The 18695-nt window shown below is 44.7% G+C and overlaps 1 pseudogene; it reads right to left on the bottom strand.

Moving 5' to 3' along the window:
- Positions 1-1880: 1880 nt before the first annotated feature.
- LOC127056944 (TRPM8 channel-associated factor 2-like) lies at positions 1881-17503 on the bottom strand (annotated as a pseudogene).
- Between the last annotated feature and the right edge of the window lie 1192 nt (positions 17504-18695).

Genomic DNA, 18695 nt, shown 5'->3' with positions numbered 1-18695 from the left:
GGGTCACTTTTTAGTTCACATGCTGGTGACATTCCGTGATGTGGCTGTGTATTTCAGATAGGAGGCATGGGGTCATTTGGATGAAAGGCAGCTTTATAGGGATGTCATGAGGGAGAATTATGGGATTGTGATCTCTCTGAGTAAAGATTTATTTGCTCTCATTCCATAGAAGCTGTGCGGTCTCCTGGTGCCAAGTCTGCTGTGGGTCTTGGTTCTTCTCTCATGTCCTAGGCCTGGTCTGCACACACAGTTTGCACCAGTTAACTAAAAACTTTAAAAAAACATAATTGCTAATTTACTGAGTTAAGCTAAATCAACACTGAAAAGAATTACAGCTGTGCGAAGAGGTTTGCACTGGTTTAAGTAAATCGGTTTAAAAACTGATTTTAGATAATCAGGTGTTTTCTGTGTAGACAAACCGTTACACTCCACCTTTCAAACTTACCACACCTCATCTGTTAACCTCTGTTCATACCCCTCTTAGTGCTGCCCTAGGACCAATCAGCATTAAGGGGTGTGACATATGTCCTGCCCCTGAGCATGTACTGTGGGGCACAGTTGGGCCTTCCAGTGGTAGGTCCTCCTCCTCTGGACCAATCAGCTCTGAGATGGGTCTGAAAATCACAGCTCTCTGTCTCCCAAGACCTTGCCCCCGAGGCACACATCACATGTGTTTGATTGTTTTTCAAGGAGTGAGCCAGCCCTCATGATCCCTTCTGTAGCCTGCCCATGTTCATGTCTACCAGTCTGTCTCAATCTAGGCCCTGCGTAGTGTTGCTTGATTTAGGGTGTTAATATTAATTTGGATAATATGGGTTTTAGGCTTGACAATCTCTTTGATCAGATGATAAAAGTTCTTGTCCTGAATCAGGCTCCACAGAATTTAAAAAGGACCCTCGGAGGTATGACAGGAAGCTCACACTGAGGCAGATATAGCCATAAAGACTTTTTATTAAAATTAATGAAGTAGTAATTAAATGGTAAAATAATCAGAGTTACAAAGTTACAATTGCATTGCTGCTATTCAAAAGATATATATGGTAATATAGTATTAGATGCTACAAAGCTTTGGTTAATATACTCACACCTTTTCTTGATAACCTGGTGGTTATCAAGGCACAGGACCAGCCTCGCCTCTGCTGGTTCAGGTTTCTCAATTCTTGAGTGAGAGATGCAGTGCTTAGAAGAAGCTAAGGCTAAGAGCTATCAAAGCTAACTTAGAGTTTACTTTAACTTAAACTTAAAATCAAAACCTAATAAAGAAACGAAGAAAAAAACTAGGGAAACCAAACTTAGCCTAGTCTCCTTGGAAGTTAGAAAGTTAAGAAAACAAGTACAGCCTACTAATGGTAGTAGTTGTCATAGATAGAATAGAATAGTGAGGTGGGTCACCTCTTTTATAGGGTATAAGTGCCAGAAATCCTTCCTTCTATGCCCAAACTTCATTCCTCGCCCACAAAAATGTTAGGGTACGCTTACTCCATAGGCTAGTATATTTGTGCATATTGATGACATGTACATCCATACATGTTATTTTTGTTCTTTAGTCATTTCAGTTCTTTCCTTGTGGTCTGTGGGTACAAACTTGGACCCCCTCCCATGCCGTTCTTCCATTATCTATCTATCTAGGTAAAAGGTCTTAGACGTGTGTGTGAGTGTTGACAGGCTATTTAGGTGAAAGGTCTCAATATGTAGGTCAACTTTTCTATCTGGGTGAAAGGTCCCAGATATAGATATACTAACTATACCTTACATAGCAAAGGCAACTTATTTCAGAAATACCAACAAGTATGAAACAGATAATTAATAAACTTGCACCATACAGCTTTGAATCTAGCCTTATAGGAAAGACAAGCGACTCTGAATTATCTCTAAAAATTACAGCCACCATTCCATGTGAATAAAGCATCACATTTTCTTCATTGAGTTCTTACCCCAGTTGGGCAGAGATGCCAACTTCTTAGAGACTTCCCCCTTGATGGGCCAGCCCCAAGCCACAAAGAAAGGGGCCAGATTCTTCTTCACCTGCCGAGAGAACTTCTCTGCCCCCAGGTTCATCTTGGAAGGGTTGTCTGTGGGGATGTTAGACACTGTCTGGTATTCAGAGAAGAGTTGGATGAAAGATTCCCAGCCAAAGGCTTCCTGCAGCTGAAGAGCATGAAAAAAAAAACAGCATTACAAGTGCATCATTCTCCGCTAAGGTAACACAAGACACTGCATCTGGTACCATGTTATGAGGATTAGTGACAAAACCTACATTTATTGCTGATCACACCTCATGACTTTTACATGGTTATCTGATCATGATATCATTTTGAGGTAAGGTACTGAAATTGTATTTCAGTGATCAGAGTTAGGGGTGAGGATGGGGAGGGGCGACTTTACAGTGTATTTCTACTCTGAAAAGAGACTGTTTAAAAAAAAACAACAGTATTGGTATGGGACTCCAGGCTTATTTTTCCCCAATAGTTTCAATATCCAATATGCTCAATTTACTAATAACAAGATGTTTTGTCTCTCTACCAGCCTCCCCGCCCCCTCACACACACACACACCTGAGCTAGGATCTTTCCTTTTCATGCATCATCACTAATAAGAAAGTAAGAGTACATACAGATCCAGTTAGGCCATCATTAACAGCTGTGCAACATCATTGTCTTAAATAGATTTTCACGTGTTACCTACTAGAACATATACACCTCTGTTGGGGCTGACCGCAAGGTACCTTGGGCTGTTGTTACAGCATGGTTTGGGGGGAGCTAGTAGTGAATTGGCTTTGACCAGCCGGGCTGACTTGATAAACAAATGAAGAGATAAGGAAGGCCTGAGAATGTTAAGTGGTGGAATAGAGAGCGAAAGTGTCTCCTGCCAGAGCCTGCGTATGGGTGAATATGCCCCCCCCCTTAGAAGAAGGTGGTGATAAAAGCAGCTATGAGAATTGCTTTAGATGAACAATCTTGCTTGCGGACCTAGGCCTTGTGGGTGCCCAGGAATTCCCCATGCTGGAACAGCATCTGCTACGAGCCTTCAAGGACAAGGCTGGAGGGTTCGGGACTGTCCGTAGCAAAGGGGTGTAAGAATTGATTCTTGCTTGCTTGGTTGCTGGAAAGCATGTATTTAGTAATGCGTGAAGGTTGGGAAGCTTATTATACTTTGGAAATAAAACCAGTTATACTTATGCACCTGGTGTTTCTTCATTGAGTATATCCAAGCCCTCCCTTTTGGCTTGACAACCTCTGATGATGCATAATTCACCTTCTTCTCTCTGAGATGTTGCTGATTATGCCTTTAAAAATACCCTTAAAAATCTATCCCTTAGTCATTAAAATAAGGGACTATAACTCTGCCTGCACACACGGAGTGTGTCTTAGAGTTTGAAGGTGTCTTTTTCATATAGTTACTTTTCAGAAATAATTTAACCTGTGTAATTAAATGTGCAAGCTGATGTGAATGTGCCACCACTGCCCTCTACTAGACACACTGAAATAGGTCTGTAATTCTATGTCAGTATGTTGTGCTGAGACCTGTAGATTAAATAAGCCGTTCAGTGAATGGAGCGTCTTATTTAGCCTCAGCGGGAGGGGCCTGAATTTTGAGGGTGAAGTTTTTGAGTTCTCTCCCCCTGGCTGCCACCTGCTTCTATGATTGTGGAACATACAAACCAGCCAGCATCCTTTATAGAATCATTTCCATTCAGACACATTCTTATGAATCTCTCTGTATTACCTGCAGGTAGGTCTCCAGTGCGGTCCAAACATCCCAGTCCTGTAGCTGGGCTCCTTTCCCAAGGTAATCGCTGATTCTCTTCTTGCGGTTCTTCAACTGTAGCTCTTCATGGGCTCTGTCCCTGGGGATCCCCAGCACCTTCTCATGCACATAGACAGACCACAGGTTGCAGGTGGCCTCAGTAGTATGAGGGAGGAATTCCCAGCTTGCCCGCTGCTGGTTGTGTCCCAGCTCACGGATAGGACTCCAAAGGCCATTCGCTTGCATGTATTCCATGTTCACCAACTCCTTTACTGAATCCAAATGACACATGATTGGGTAGCCAGAGTGCATCCAGCCTGGAGTCAGGAGACAGAGCCGACAGTCAAGGTGAGACCTCAGCTCAAGAAAGGTGTTTTGTATTTTTTAGAAATTGGCAAATAATTCACAAAGAATAAATAGCGCCAATTAAACCCTTTGTTGTGATCTGGAATTATCCTCTGGATAGTTCCTTGAATTAATTTCTTAGTCAGTGTTACTGGATGAATACTGAAAACAAGTCAGTGTGTGTATTTGATAATCAAAATTTGATCCATGTTGTGACTGATCAGAGAAGTCATCTTGTTGTAAATGCTGTACCTGTTTGGGGGTGTATGTGCAGGTCCTTCCACTGAGAATACTCCCATTTTTAACATTTCAGTTTCTGCACAGATTCATGCACACCTCTCTGAAATTCACTTTCCGTGACCTTTTGTGATAGTGAAACTCAAATGCTGATGGAAATCAAAGCCAAGAGAGGCACAAACACCACCATGGAGGATGCATTAAAGCAATAAAGCTGGTATTCATGAACATTTTTGTAGTGGTGTCCCCAGCTCTAATGTTTTTATTGTATTTTAGAATGTTTTAATACCGTGTTCATTATACGGCTCTTCAGAAATAAATGGTCTGAGTGTCAGAGATGCCAATCCCCTTGGGTTGCAGGGGAGTGGGGCTGGAGAAAAGGGGGAGGGTAGTATGATTTAGTATTGATATTTAATTTCTTTGTTACAGTCAATTTCAACATGAAGAAAGGTGCTGGATTGACAACTGTAGTTGGATAAGAAAACACTCAGTAAAACCACAAAAAAGACACAGCCTGGGCAAGGGACACCTCCTCTCAATTAATCTCAGTTTCTTGGCAGGACCACCCCTTGTGGTGAGAAGTTAGTTCAGGCCTTCATGATCTAGTCTATCCTTGGCTTCTGATTCTCAACACAGGGCCCAAATAATTCTAGTCATGATGGTTGTTTGTTGGTGTGGACTAGACTGACATCCACCATGTAATTTCAGACAGACCACTGAGTCATCCTCAGATGGCACTGAGTCTTGTAAAATGCTGCATGCCCTGGCCCCAGTCCAACAAAGCATTTAACAATCAGCAGGAGCGTAGACCCACTGATGTAACTGTACAGCTGGACAAGGATGTAGAAGTAGTGTGATGAAATTGACCAAGAGACATTTATAGTGGTGAGATCTACTAATGTAGAATATGGAATAGTCTTCTTCAAAGGAAGCCCCATGGTTGGAGTCATTTAAATCTAGGAATGAAGAAAGGACTAAAAAGTATATTGTAGATGAAGAGTGTGGAATTATGTTTGCTAAATTACAAATCTGCTGAAGTTCGGTTCACTTACGCGTAACTAAGCCAGTCACAATATTTGCTACTTTGGAATTTAGAATTTGACAGATATCAAAAGCAAACAAATGGCATTTGTATGGAGCATTTGCCAAGGATCAGGGTGGGTATTCAAGCTTCAGAATTGACCAGGCAGCTCACTATTGGATTGAATAAATGTACTGAACATTGAATAAATCTTCATCCAGACCAGTTTCTAAAATCCTTCCGTTAATAGCATATATTTTTCCCTCTCAGTATTTTGACCAGCTCTAGCTGTGTAGAATAATTTTGCACTGGTAAGGAGAGCTGCTGTACTGTGAGTTGAGTATGACCAATTCCTTTCCCTCACCCCTGCTCCTACAGTAAACTGAGGCAGGAGCTGATAAGCACACCCTTATTTGAGATGTGAGAGAAGCTTCACTATAAATAATGTTACACTGTTAGAGGGTCCCACTGTAGTCACCACATTTTGTGTCTCGGTGAAAAGCTCAACAGAGGTTAGTGACTTTCCAAGGTGTCATAGTGAGTGTCAGTAGAAGAACCAGCATTGCAATTAAAGAGTTCCTGGTTCCCAGCCTCCAATTCAATCCTTTACCTCAGGGTGTCGATCTTTTGCCTTTTATGGAAACACACCATACTCACCGGCTGAGATCTGAACATCCGCAACAATCCTTTCTAGTCGAGGGAACGTGGCTCCTGTAGCACCCAGCTCAGCTACAGCTGCCATAATCCGCTCCCAGAGGGTCAGCAAAGGCTCTGGATCGTCTATGGCATGGATGCTGTCAGCAGGCACCGTTAAGATGATATTCTGGGCAGCTAGTTCTGCCCAGGGATCTGGATAGTGATGGATGCAGGTCAGCCACTGGCTCTTAGATGTCTTTCCTGCATCAAAACAGGAGAGAGAGAGATTAAGTGCACAAATCCCGTGATGATTTGGTTCCATGTCAGTTGGGTATTGCTGATTTTATTTGATATTTTAATATAAATTAAAATACTTGAGGCCCTTGGAAGCCTTAAAGATGAGCAGAAGCTACTTAAGTAACCTCATGATTTGATTTGATTTATTATTCTTTGTCCTCCTCCCCTCCTTTTTTTGATTGCGGTCTCTCAAAGACTGATCCAAAGTCCATTGTGGTAAATAGAAACCCGCCCACTGTATTCATTGGTTTGTGGACTTGGACTCTGTTGCACCTTTTTTCAATTTAGATTGCAAGCTGTTTGAGGCAAAAATGATCTATTATTCTGCATTTGTACAATACCAAGCACAATGTGGCCTTGATCCTGATTGGGACCTTCAAGAGTTGCTATTGAACATATAATTATATTTGACTTTTCCCTTTTCTAATTAGTGTTATAGTTAACAGCCAGAAATGATAAAATAAGTGTGTTCTTCTATTTAACATGAAAACTAGGGGCTGAGGATCAATTCAGTCCACTAATTGCAAAGAAAAGTCATTTGTTCTCACCAAGGCTGTATGAATAAGAAACATTACTGATTTTCTTTAAAGAGAATTTGACTATCAGGTTAAAGCACATTTGAACACAAGGAAAATCACTTTGAATACATGGGAACAATATGTTCAAAATAGTATTGATTCAAGAATCATCAGTAATATTAATTTGTGACCAAATTCAGAATGTCTCCCGTCCCAATCCACTGATTTCAGTGGACCCGTGTGGACGTACAGCAATTCTAAATTTGGCCCTGTACATCTATAGGAAAACTTAAAACAGCCTGAGATTTTGCTGGATTCATCTAGCTCAGTGGCTTTCAAACTGTGGGTCAGGCGTCAAGACCTCAAAGTGGGTCGCAACCAGTTTTAATGAGGTTGCCAGGGCTGACATTAGACTTGCTGTGGTCCGGGGCCGACACCTGAGCCCCACCACCTGGGGTCGAAACCCAAGGGCTTCAGCCCTGGGCGGCAGGGCTCAGGTTACAGGCCCCACACCCAGGGCTTAAGCCCTTGGACTTCTGCTTTGGCCCATTCACTTGGGGTGGTGGGTTTGGGCAGACACAGACTTTGGTCCCCCCTCCAGGGGTCACGTAGTAATTTTTGTTGTCAGAAGGGAGTTGCGGTGCATTGAAGTTTGACAACCCCTAAAAGCATGAGGCTACGATCTCCTTTCCCTGCCAATGTTGGTTCCATCTTCTGCCTTCATCCTCTTCCCTCATAGCATTTTAAGGTGCTATCAAATAACGCTTGTTCTTGCTCTAATGTCTGGTGAGAAACATGAAGGTAACAAGTTGGCAGAGATACACTATTCTCTGTGACAGAGGAGAACAAGGTTTAGGGAATACACAACTAATACACAATACATACTAAAGAAGATCTTGCTCAGAAGTGGCACTAGACTTTAAACAAGAAACATGATAAAGGCAGTTGGTGGCTGCAGTGAGTGAAAGAGAGAGGAGCAATTACACCTTACAAGAACTGACTGAAAACTGATCAAGCCCAAATCATGGATAATTAGAGAGGCATGTCTCTGTGTGTCTCTTCACAATCAACAGCAGCAGCTGCAAAACTGGCTAAGAAGAGATATGCAGGCCATTTACCAGCACACTTACCAAACCTGAAGAAAGGAGCCTGCACAGCTCCTTTTACAGTAATCGACACTCCCCCCAGCTGGCTTCCCTTTGGCACTATGATGTAAGTGAGGCCCCCTCAGAGAGAGGAGACTGACATCTTCTGATCTTTGATGTCACATCTGCGTATCACCACAGGGAGGCGTTTCAACTCCTCTGCTCTGCTGAGGTCATCTGAGTGACACCCAATCTGCACCTGGAAATGAAAAGGTGGCTTGGTTAAGGGAACAACTGAGCAATGAACTTTACAGACCATTGTTTAAACACTTATCCAAGTGGAACAACTTCAGCAGGAGAGACTGCAGGAGCCCCACACCAGACTGCCCTGAGAGGTGCTAGTCCCTGTTGAAATCTTTTTGCCTCATCAGGCAGAAAGGGGAATTGAACCTGGATAACCGAAATCCTGGTTGAGTGCTCTAATCTCTGGGCCAAAATTTTGGGCCATGCAAGCAAGATAGAGGGGCCGATGCCAATCTCCCCCTGCTTTGTGGATCATGCTGGGGCTTATGCAGGAGACAGACATCTGGACACTTGGAGGGAGGTGGCAGTTTGCATGCTCAAAGGCAGACATTCAGGCACCCACGGAAACTGAACCCTGAAAATGTAGGCACCAAATGAGTTTTGTCGTATGCAGCATGAGGTGGCAGCCAAGCAGAAGTTTTATGGATTGCAGTGGTGCCTAAAGCTGGAACTAAGGTTTAGGCACTTCAGTCCTATTGTGGAGCTGGGCCTTAACTCCCCTGGATTGCAATGGGATGGGAGTTAAGTGTCTACATGCCTTTCAGGATCTAGGCCAAGGAGACAGTTATAATTTAGGCTACATTTTAGTCATGGGTACTTTTAATAAAAGTCCTGGACAGGCCATGGGCTGTAAACAAAAAATTTTTGGCCCGTGACCTGTCCATGACTTGACTGTATATCCTGAATAATACTTAGGTGCTCTGTGGAAGGGACAGCCCGGGGATGCCACAGGTGCTTGTGGGAGGGCGACCCGGGCCTCAACTGATGCTGGGTGGATGGAGGCCCAGGACCCCCATTGGTGTTGGGGGAGCTACAGGGGGGCCTGGCGGGGCTGGTGGCTTCCTGCCTGGCTCCTGTGGACCATAGGTGGACACGTGGACAAGGGGGCACTGCATGCTGCCCCCACCATGAGTGCCAATGGGTTCCCAGCCAATGGGGGTGGGGGCGGCACCTGCAGGTGGAGGCAAAGCACAGAGCCACCTGGCCACACCTCTACGTAGGAGCCGGACATTCTGGCTGCTTCTGAGGAGCCAACCCCCCCAGGTAAGTGCCACTCAGAGCCCTCACCCCCTCCCACAACCCAACCCCATGCCTCAGCCCTCTCACACACTCAAATTCCTGCTGCTGCTGGAGGAGAGGGGAGTGGTGGAACAATGTGTATAGTAGGGGTGCTGAGAGCCATTGAACCAAACTGTAAATTCTGTAAGTGATGGAAACCACTTCAAGCCATGGGGTGCAGCACCTCTAGTTCCAGCACCTATGGGGAGAGGTGCAGTGACCCAAGACTGACCTAGCAGCAGCAGTTGTGGCTGGCCTAGGGGCTGCCCAAGCTGCTCAGGCAATCTCCAGTCTGGTAGCACCTGCAGAAGTCACAGAAGTCCCGGAAAGTCTCGGAATCTGTGACTTCTGTGACCTCCGTGACAGACTCACAGCCTTAGTTATAATCAAATGGAATCAATGGAGCAATGATCTGATACGTGAGCTTTACAGACCCCACTGTTCTGTCTTTCTGCTTTAGAGTCTGTATTTAAAGTGGCCCCACAAAACATAGGGGTAAAAGCACACAAGCAGTGGCATTTTATTACCTCTCCAGTGTGTCATTTGATAAACAATTATTAATACTTTGTGCTTCAATAGCAGCTTCCATCTGAAGTTCATATCACACTTCACAGGCATCAATGAATTCAATTTCACAAAAGCTCTGTGAGAAGGAAACTTAGGCCCAGACAAATGAAAGCCTGGCTTTTCCGGAGTGCTGAGCACTCACAACTCCAGTGAAATCAATGGAAACTCACAAGTTATTTGCCTAAGGTCCCAGGACTCTTAGTCCTGGCCTGTCATCTTTACGCAATAGGTCTGCATGGATTATTGTTATTGAAAGTCTGCCTCTGGCCACAGATGGCTCATCAGGTTGATGCAATTTAAGATGGATCAGTTTCCATAGCCAAGGTACACAAGGCACTGTGCATCACCTCTGACCTTCTCTGACTTCCCTAACTCTATGGAGCAGGGATCCATTTTGCAGCTGAGTGAATTGAAGGCAGATTTTCATTGTGAGATCCAGTGACAGTCGACCTCACAGGCTCCAGGATTGTAGTCAAGCACTGTTATCATTCAGCTGTCCTACCTCATTATTGTTATTAACCATGTATTGATGATATAGCTACTTGAGAGCTCCAAGCTTGGGAACACACTGTGCCAGGAACAATGACTCACATCCTGAAAGGCATTTAGGCACCCGACTTCTACTGATTTCACTGGGAGTTAGGGGCCTAAACTGCTTTTGGGGATCTGGGCCTAAATAAAGATAAGATAATTTGGGTCCTAAACCAAAGAGCTTAATATTTATTGGACAGTTCATTAGAACTTAGTAAACAAGTCTCTTGTCAGGAAGACATGATGCACAAGAAGACAGAGAATCTAGCTCCCTCTCTACTGCCTGTGTTTGCTCTGCATGGTAAATGCTCCTACAAAGCAAGAAGCCATTATCTTTCCACAGAGCTGAATATCCTCCAGGAGCAGAGCTGTACAATAAGGTGTTATTTTTTATGTAATCACATTTCCTATACAGTTCAAGAGAAGTAACAGGCGTCAGAAAGGATGATTAGTTCACCTGCAGGCCAACACCAGTAACAGTGCTAGGAAATATAAAGGTCCCACGCGGAAGGTAAAGTCCTGTGCTCCTCCATGTTGCATCACCTGGCATAAAGCACAGAGGACAGGTGTAAACACAGAGCTACTCTTAAACACCTCCGTCTGTTTTCCAGTATGAAAGGATCAAGACAATGGCATGGCCAGTCTGCATGAGGAAAGGTCTCCTCTCACTGAATGTCATCGGGGGGTGAAGAGTATTCCATGTGAGATGGAGTAGTGGAGCAGGGAAGGGCTAATACTTCCTGCTGCATTCTCCTAGGAAATTAACTTCTTGTTTATAACATTACCATTATGCAGACACTGTAACAACTTGATTTGTATGATATTCTGCTGCTGCTGTCAGAGCTGCAAGCAAAAGGCCAAATGACAATCCTTCAGTCTGGTTTCTTTAAACAACATCATTCAGGATCCTCAGTCCTGGGTTCCTGCTCCTTAGCACAAACCAAATGTACTCCCTTGGGCAAAAATCTAAGGTCTCGAGCACAGGGAGGTACAGCAGGAGTGAAGACCTTACTGGTCATCACACACTAACTGCACATTAGATTAGATTATATGGACATACCACTGCCATAACACTCCATGCTTTTCTCTGAATTGAACAGCAGGTGAAGCTCAGCGAGGGATTCCAATCAAAATATGAAACCTTACACTGTTGCCTCAGCAATGTAAAAACAAGGACCTGTAACAAATATAGATACCCCACAAGGAAGAAAACCAACTTAGAGGGGGATGGATGAAAAGCCTGTTAAATAATGTTTTCAAAGAAACAGAATTATGGTGATTTCCAGATTTCCAGGGATTCTCACTCCTGGAGATGAAGAGGCATGAGGGATAGGCCAAAAGAAGAGAGAGCATTTTTAACAGTGTTATGGAAAGTTGGTGGTGGTTGTTACAGGTGGTGGTTAAAAATGTTACAAGGCAGATTAAGAGAACAGACCATTACCAGGGAGACTTTTTAGTCTGAACAGTAACATTGAATGGTGTGTGTGTGTGTGAGTGAGAGAGAGAGAAATCCAAATTTGATGAGGAAAAAAGCCTTGGCCTACATAAAATAAGGGACATCCGCATCTCTAAAACAAAGGAACAACTTCTCTGGAGGCAGAAGAACTGGGCCTCACCCATATTTTGGAAATAAGTTCTGGAATGCAGAGCGTCCAAGGTGGGCTTCTCAACACAAACAAACAATAAGGCTGCAGGAGCATGTGGAGGGAGGACCATATTTCTCCATTGCTGAGAAATTCAGTGAAGAGAACTACATAATTGCTAGTTGTGGCAGCTTTCCCTGTGACTAAATTCACATTGATACAGCCTTCTAGTGCCATGCCAGGGAGGGGAAGCCAGAAGATGTACTTTGATACCCATTTAGACGTAGTCTTCTTAGCAAATAGCACTGTCCAGTGACTTGGTATCAAATGAAATAAAAAGTTGGGTGGACTTTCTAAGAGTTTTAGTCTGCTCGAAGTAGATAGCTCAATAAGGTGACCTTCAAATACCACCTTGGAGAGAAATATAGGACTCTGGGGAAAAAGTAGTTCATCCTGGACAAATTCAAGATAATATAGCTTGACTAAAACATTTATCGAAAAATAGATGATTTCAAAAGCAGTAGTTCCAGTGATAATATACAATAATTAGATGTGAGCTTGCACTGTTATGCTTCAGCAAAACGGCAAATGTGAATTTTGGGGCTACATGGGCAGAAGTTTAATTACATTGTAAAATATGAAGTAATGGTCTCTCTCTCTGCTTTTCTGGTGACCGCACCAGAAATACTGGATTCAGTACTGGGCATCTCTGTTCCATTAAGATATCAAGAACATGGAGGAATATAGAGAAAAAACAACATGAATGATTAAGGCAGTGCTTAATTTGTGCTAGGTTTGCCAAGGCTGAGCCCTGGCACCTTTGGGCTTGCTGCATCGGTTATGAATGTAAAAATATTGATTGAGCACCAGCACCTAATTGCCTGAGCCCCATAACCTTTCATTGCAAACTGAACACTGGATTAAGGGGCTGGAGAGATTTGCTGATGAAGATTAGGAAGGAAATGGGTAAAGTGAAATCATGTCTCGGTGGCAAAACTCATTGATTTGAGTTGGGCCAGGATTTTACCTATCGACTGTAGCCAAATGATGATGAAATATGGAGGAAGAAGGAGCTTTCTTTGAAATAAAGCTGATCAAAACCCAGGCTAAAATAGGGGAAACTTTTGCAGATTTTCTTCAAACTGGTCAGAAGATGGAGGAGAAACACCAGCCAATTGTTCTTGGCTTTTGTTGAAAAAAATTGTTGACAAAAAATTCCTGAAAAGTTCTGATTTGAAAGCTGTAAACTCTGAGGAGAGCAATTGTTTAGAGTGCGCCAAAGGGGTGTAATTAGCAGTAATGGAATGAGGCTGATGAAAGTAAATTAAGGCTAAATGTTTAGAAATGTTTCCTGATTGCGAGGTGTATTACATCATGGAATGAATTTTTTAAGAGAAATTGCAGAAGTCCCATCACTCAAATAATTTAAAACTGGACTAGATGAAAATGGAGAATTGACTTTAGGGGGAAAGCCTAAACTAGATCCAGAAGCAGAAATTAAATGTAACCTCAGAGGAGACTTTCCATCTCTTGCATTTCTGCACACAATGTGACAGGTGTGATCTATGTGATCAGGGCCATGGAGAGTTATACACTGTTATACCCCATGTTCTACAGGCCATTCCATGTTGAAACGGGGAGGGGAGATTAGTGAGATAGGACAGATTCTCTCACCTGAGTTTGTGCAGTTGATTTCCACAGTGGTGCTAGGGACTGTGGGGAGTTCACAGAGTGCTAGCCTCTCACAGTCGGACATGGTTTGGCATAATGCTGTAGCCACGTGAAGCAGCATGACCTCCTTGGAGTTTCCCTTGACTGAGTGTTCCTTGCTCACCGGTGGGATCCCATTGCTCTGCACCATCTCATATAGGATGTGGTACAATGAGGCACAGACGTGGCCATTTTTGACTGGGATCTGAAGGACTTTGGCACAATCCCGGCTCAGTTTCTGAAGCCAGCCTGTCACTGGGGGCTGGAGTTCCTCCTTCTTCTCTAAGTGCTGCTGGAACTGAGCGAGTGCCCTGCGGAAATGGTAATGTCCCCACTGATCTTCGGGTCGTAACGCTGGGTATTTGCCTGCCTCCATGGTTTCCCCCAGAATGCTAATCCCGAACCCATTGAGGATTTTGTTGCCAGGATATTCAGCCAGAACATTTTGGCCCTCATTCTGAGAAGCCCACCACCAAGCCTGACCTCCAATCAGCAGACCCCCTCCTTCTGCCACAAACTCATGGATCTTCTTGGCCTCATTGTCACTGTAGGACTGGCAGCAGTAAATGCTGAGATTGTCGGTAAACTCTGAGATCTCGCACACCACCTGTCTTTGAGTCAGCAGGTCATGAAGGTTCTTCAGATTGGGATTGATGCCAATTCTCCCTCTCTTCTCAGCACCCAGCCAGTGAATGGCATTGAGGATGAAATCTGTGAGTTTTGGGGTGCCAAGAAGGACCTCATGTGTAGTCACCACCACACGGCCCGGCCATAATGAGCTGCTGCAAAAAAGCATTGATGGGCGCAGTCCAAGCCCAGGGGGAAGGCCAGTGTGCCATGGACCAGTAGGTGAGAGGAGACCCCATCTGTCACTATGTCTAGCTCTGACACACCTCTTAGGAGAAAGTTTAAGTCTCTGCTGAAATCTAGCCCATGCCTGCAAAATAAGAGATGTTCCTGTCAGGCCACATGCCAGCACTGTCACAGCGTCATGAGATGGAAGAGGAAGATTCTGGCTAAGAGGGGTGAAAACATTATCTCTGCTCTGCCATATACAAATATTCTGAAATCATTTCTACAAAGATCTCTTCACTTTGAGATCTACTGATGGAAACTTCTAGGCATTATTATTAGTTACCTTCGCCAGAGAGACAGTGCTCCACCTTTAGTTGCAATTGTTCTGAATAATCATTTTAAAGCAGGGGTTCTCAAATTTCATTTCACCGTGGGCCCCCTTCTGACAGCAAAAATTACAACACAACCCCAAGAGGTGGGACCATAGCCTGAGCTCTGCAGCCCCAGGTGTGTGTGGGTGCAAAGCTGAAGTCCAAAGTCCAAGCCCTGCCGCCCCAGGCTGAAGCCATTGAGGTCATGGGACTCAGGCTTTGGCTTGAGCCCCGGGCGGTAGGGCTCGACCTTCAGCTAAAGCCCCGGGCCCCATCAAGTCTAACACCAGCCCTGATGACCCATTAAAACAGGATTGCACTGTTCTGTGGCAATTTCATGTCACTTTTTCTTATCTCTTTATCCTATGTGATGTGGCACGGCAAAACCAGTGCAGCAGAGGGGTAAGGCGATGAGAACGAGAGATACGAAACAGAACAGGGTAAGGGGATTCATGAAGAGAGATGAAATACCGGATAGCAGAGCAGAGGATAAGGTATGAGGGATATTTTGTATTAATTGGTTCTGAGCTAATTTATATAATCAGAACTTAGAGAATTTCCTTTGCGCAGCAGTAAAGGGCTCATTGTATTTCAGAAAAGTATGTAACAGCATTTTGTCATGTGATCATCCATCCTTTATATGTAAACAGACATTTGTGGAGCACAACTATTTACATTTCCTCAAACTTCTTTAGCAGGATTCTGGTTTTATTTCTTTCCTGTTAATTCCTTTTTCTTCTCCCTGAGATAAGGACCCGCATACCCCCTGAAGTGCTGGAAAATAAAACCCTTTCCAACATTGCAGCATTTAAGAATATATTCTACTCCTGAGGGCGTTCTGTGCCAAAAAATTAAAAATTCTGCAAATTTTATTTGTCAAATAAATGTGGAGGTTCCAACATGGTATTGGGGAGCACAGGCCATAGGTTGCACAGAGGTGGGAGATTACTATGCAGCTCCCCCCGGCACACACTCTCAGCGATGAGTCTTCCCCCAACCTTGGCACAGCATAAGGACAGGGTCTGCCACAGAAACACCCCAGGGCCCTGCCTCTCTGTGCCAGTTGCACCAGGTGTGGGGAGGCAGGCTCAGCAAGGTAGGATCCAAGTACGGAGGGGCTTAGTGTGGGGGGATCCAGGTGTGGGTTAAGAAGTTTCTGTGTGGGGCTATCTGGGTGTGAGAGGCCCAGTGGGGGATCCGAGTGCAGGGGGATCTGGATGCACAGGGGCTTGTTGGAGGGGGGGAGGGTTGGGGGTGCAATGATAATGGGACTCTGTGGTGGGTCCAGGTAAAGGTTATTGGGGCTCAGTATGCCGGTCTGGATGTGTGGGGGATAGAAATTGGCAGGGGGGGTTCTTGATGTGGACATCTGAGCAGTGGGGGAGTGTCTAGATGCTGGAGGAAGTGGGGCTGATGGGGGGGATCCAGGCACAACTGGTTGGGGCTTGGTAGGGTGGGGACACAGGTGCAGGTAGCTCATCGGGATAGCCCAAAAGCAGGGGGAATGGGGCTCATCTGGAGGGTTCTGGGTGGAGGTGGATGAGGCTTGGCAGGAAGATCCTGTTGTGAAGGCCTCTGGATGAATAGGGATTGGGTGGATGAGGGAGTAGCTCCCTGTACAGGGATTCCTTCCCCTGCAGCTGAGAAGCAATGGGTAAAGGAAGCACAGGAGTGGGGGGGGGAGTGTTTGCAGAGCTTCCAACAGCCAGAGGAGAAACCTGGGGGTGCATCTGACACAAACCTGGATGCCATGCAAGGAAAGAGGAAGTCCTGTCCTCCCCAGGCCAGCTGGGACAGCAGCTGAGTCAGGTGCAGGGTAGGAGCCCCCAGCCCCACAGTGATTTACCTCTTTGTCGCCTGCCCTGGGCTCCCAAAACATACTTCTCGGGAGGGTCTTATGAGCACTCAGGTGATTTCCCTTTGCTTCCCCATCAGAGAGTCCTTTTTTTTTCAGGGAAGCAAAGAAATCTTCAGGGAACATAAAATCTGCGCATGTGCAGTGGCATAGAATTCCCCCAGGAGTAATTTTATTACAGATTTAACTATAGGTTAATATATAGGAAATTATTTCAGATACTCACGGAGCGATCAAGGGAATTGCAGGCACTTCGTGTGAGATGCTGAAGATCCCCGTCTCACCATATACATCAGTGAAATAAACTCCTGCCATGCTGGTTATATGATTCCCAGGGAAATCAAACAGCACTCTCTCTGTCTTGTGTCCAGAGGCCCAGTGCCAAGCCTGACCTCCAATGAGCAGACCCCCTCCTCTCTTCACAAACTGGATCAGCTCCCTCCCCTGTGCAGCATCATAGGCATCCATACAGTAAACCCCAAACGAGGCAATGAGCTCCGTACTTGGCTCCACTTGGGTGCCGGAACTACTGAGAATGCTCAGCAGGGAGCTCAAGCTCTTCTGGACACCAATCACCGCTCCTGGGGAGGCACTGAGCCAGCCCACAGCATTGTGTAGGAACCGAGCCATCTTGGGACTCCCCAGGTAGCTCTCATGAGAGACGACCACCATCCGGCCTTTCCCATACTGTGAGGTGGCGATCAGGACCTGCCCCCGGGGGCTCACCAGCACTGGGAAGGCAGTCTCACCAGTGAGCAGCAGCTCACAAGGAACAGAGTCACTGATAAGATCCCAGTCCTGGACACCATCCACCAGCAAATCATAGGCAGCTGAAGGATTCATGTTCAGTTTTGTCTTGTCTACAGGAAAGACAAATAGTTTTTCTTATGGTAAAGACATTCAGAAGAGGATTTATTTGTCCTTCTTTGCCTCTACTGGATTAGTGTAAAGGATGCTCAGATACAAGCAAAAGCCACAATCAATATGTCTCATTCCTAGTGGATGAAACTCATCTGCCTCCACCTCCTCCCCCAGGGCCAAGGTTTGCGGAGAGGTGATAGGGAGAGCTCTTTAGCTGGTCAGATTGCTACTGTATATAGCTCTGTCATAGGGTGTGTGAGGCTGACAGTCCAGAGCCGGCTCTTGGCCAGGCTACAGGCATTGGCTAACAAATAACATACTTATAACTGGAGACCTGGGCAATTCACCAGTATATTAGTTTTGCTCCAAATAGGTATTAGTCTTATATGACTATGTTTAATATTTAGATCCTATGAAATGGTTGTAAGTTGCTGCATGAATTAATCTCACTAGTAAGGTCTATAAGAAAATATGTAAGTTTTGCCTTATATGTTTGAAAATGTTTGCCTCAAACTTGTGAAGTCAGGCCTGAGAATCGTCCCTCACTGAGCCCATCCAGAAGGACTATTAAAATCAGATGGGTTATAAAGGAACATTGCAATAGAAAGGATTGGTTAGTGGCCCCATCACTGTTGGGAAATTCTACATGAAAGGAAGCTTGTTCTGTGGGATTGGAAGCTGAATGAAGGAAATAAAACAAAATCACAGGAAAATTTTCCATCTTTTTAGCTTTTTGTGTTCTGAAGGGCCAAAGACTCTAAACTGAAGCCTGAGATACCCAGGGACTGATTTCTGTTTCTGCCCTGAAAGACTTTGAAGTGACAGATCACTATAACTCTGTCACTCTTCGGATGTAGGTGGTAACTCATTTGTGTATATATGTTTTCTTGCTTTAACCTGTAAGTAACTCTCTTATTCCCTTTTCCTAGGTAATAAAGCATTTGTCAGAGAAAAATGTAGTTTTTATTTTTTGGTTGGGTGCAGCAGAGTCAGATACTTTATTTATTCTCAAGCAATTGCAAAGAGGGAGGGAGTGCACTAGGATACAGGGTTCCCCCCTCCTAGGCAGGTCTCTCTACAGGTAAACAATTACAGCAAGCATTTATGCCTTTTGTTACCTATAATAATGAGCAACAGTTGCATTTTGTTTATACATAGGTTATTTTATTATTTT

This window comes from Gopherus flavomarginatus, chromosome 1 (genome assembly GCF_025201925.1).
Source record: "Gopherus flavomarginatus isolate rGopFla2 chromosome 1, rGopFla2.mat.asm, whole genome shotgun sequence".
Classification (NCBI taxonomy): Eukaryota; Metazoa; Chordata; order Testudines; family Testudinidae; genus Gopherus; species Gopherus flavomarginatus.
The sequence above is the reverse complement of the archived record's forward strand: the minus strand, read 5'-3'. Positions and strand labels throughout refer to the sequence as shown.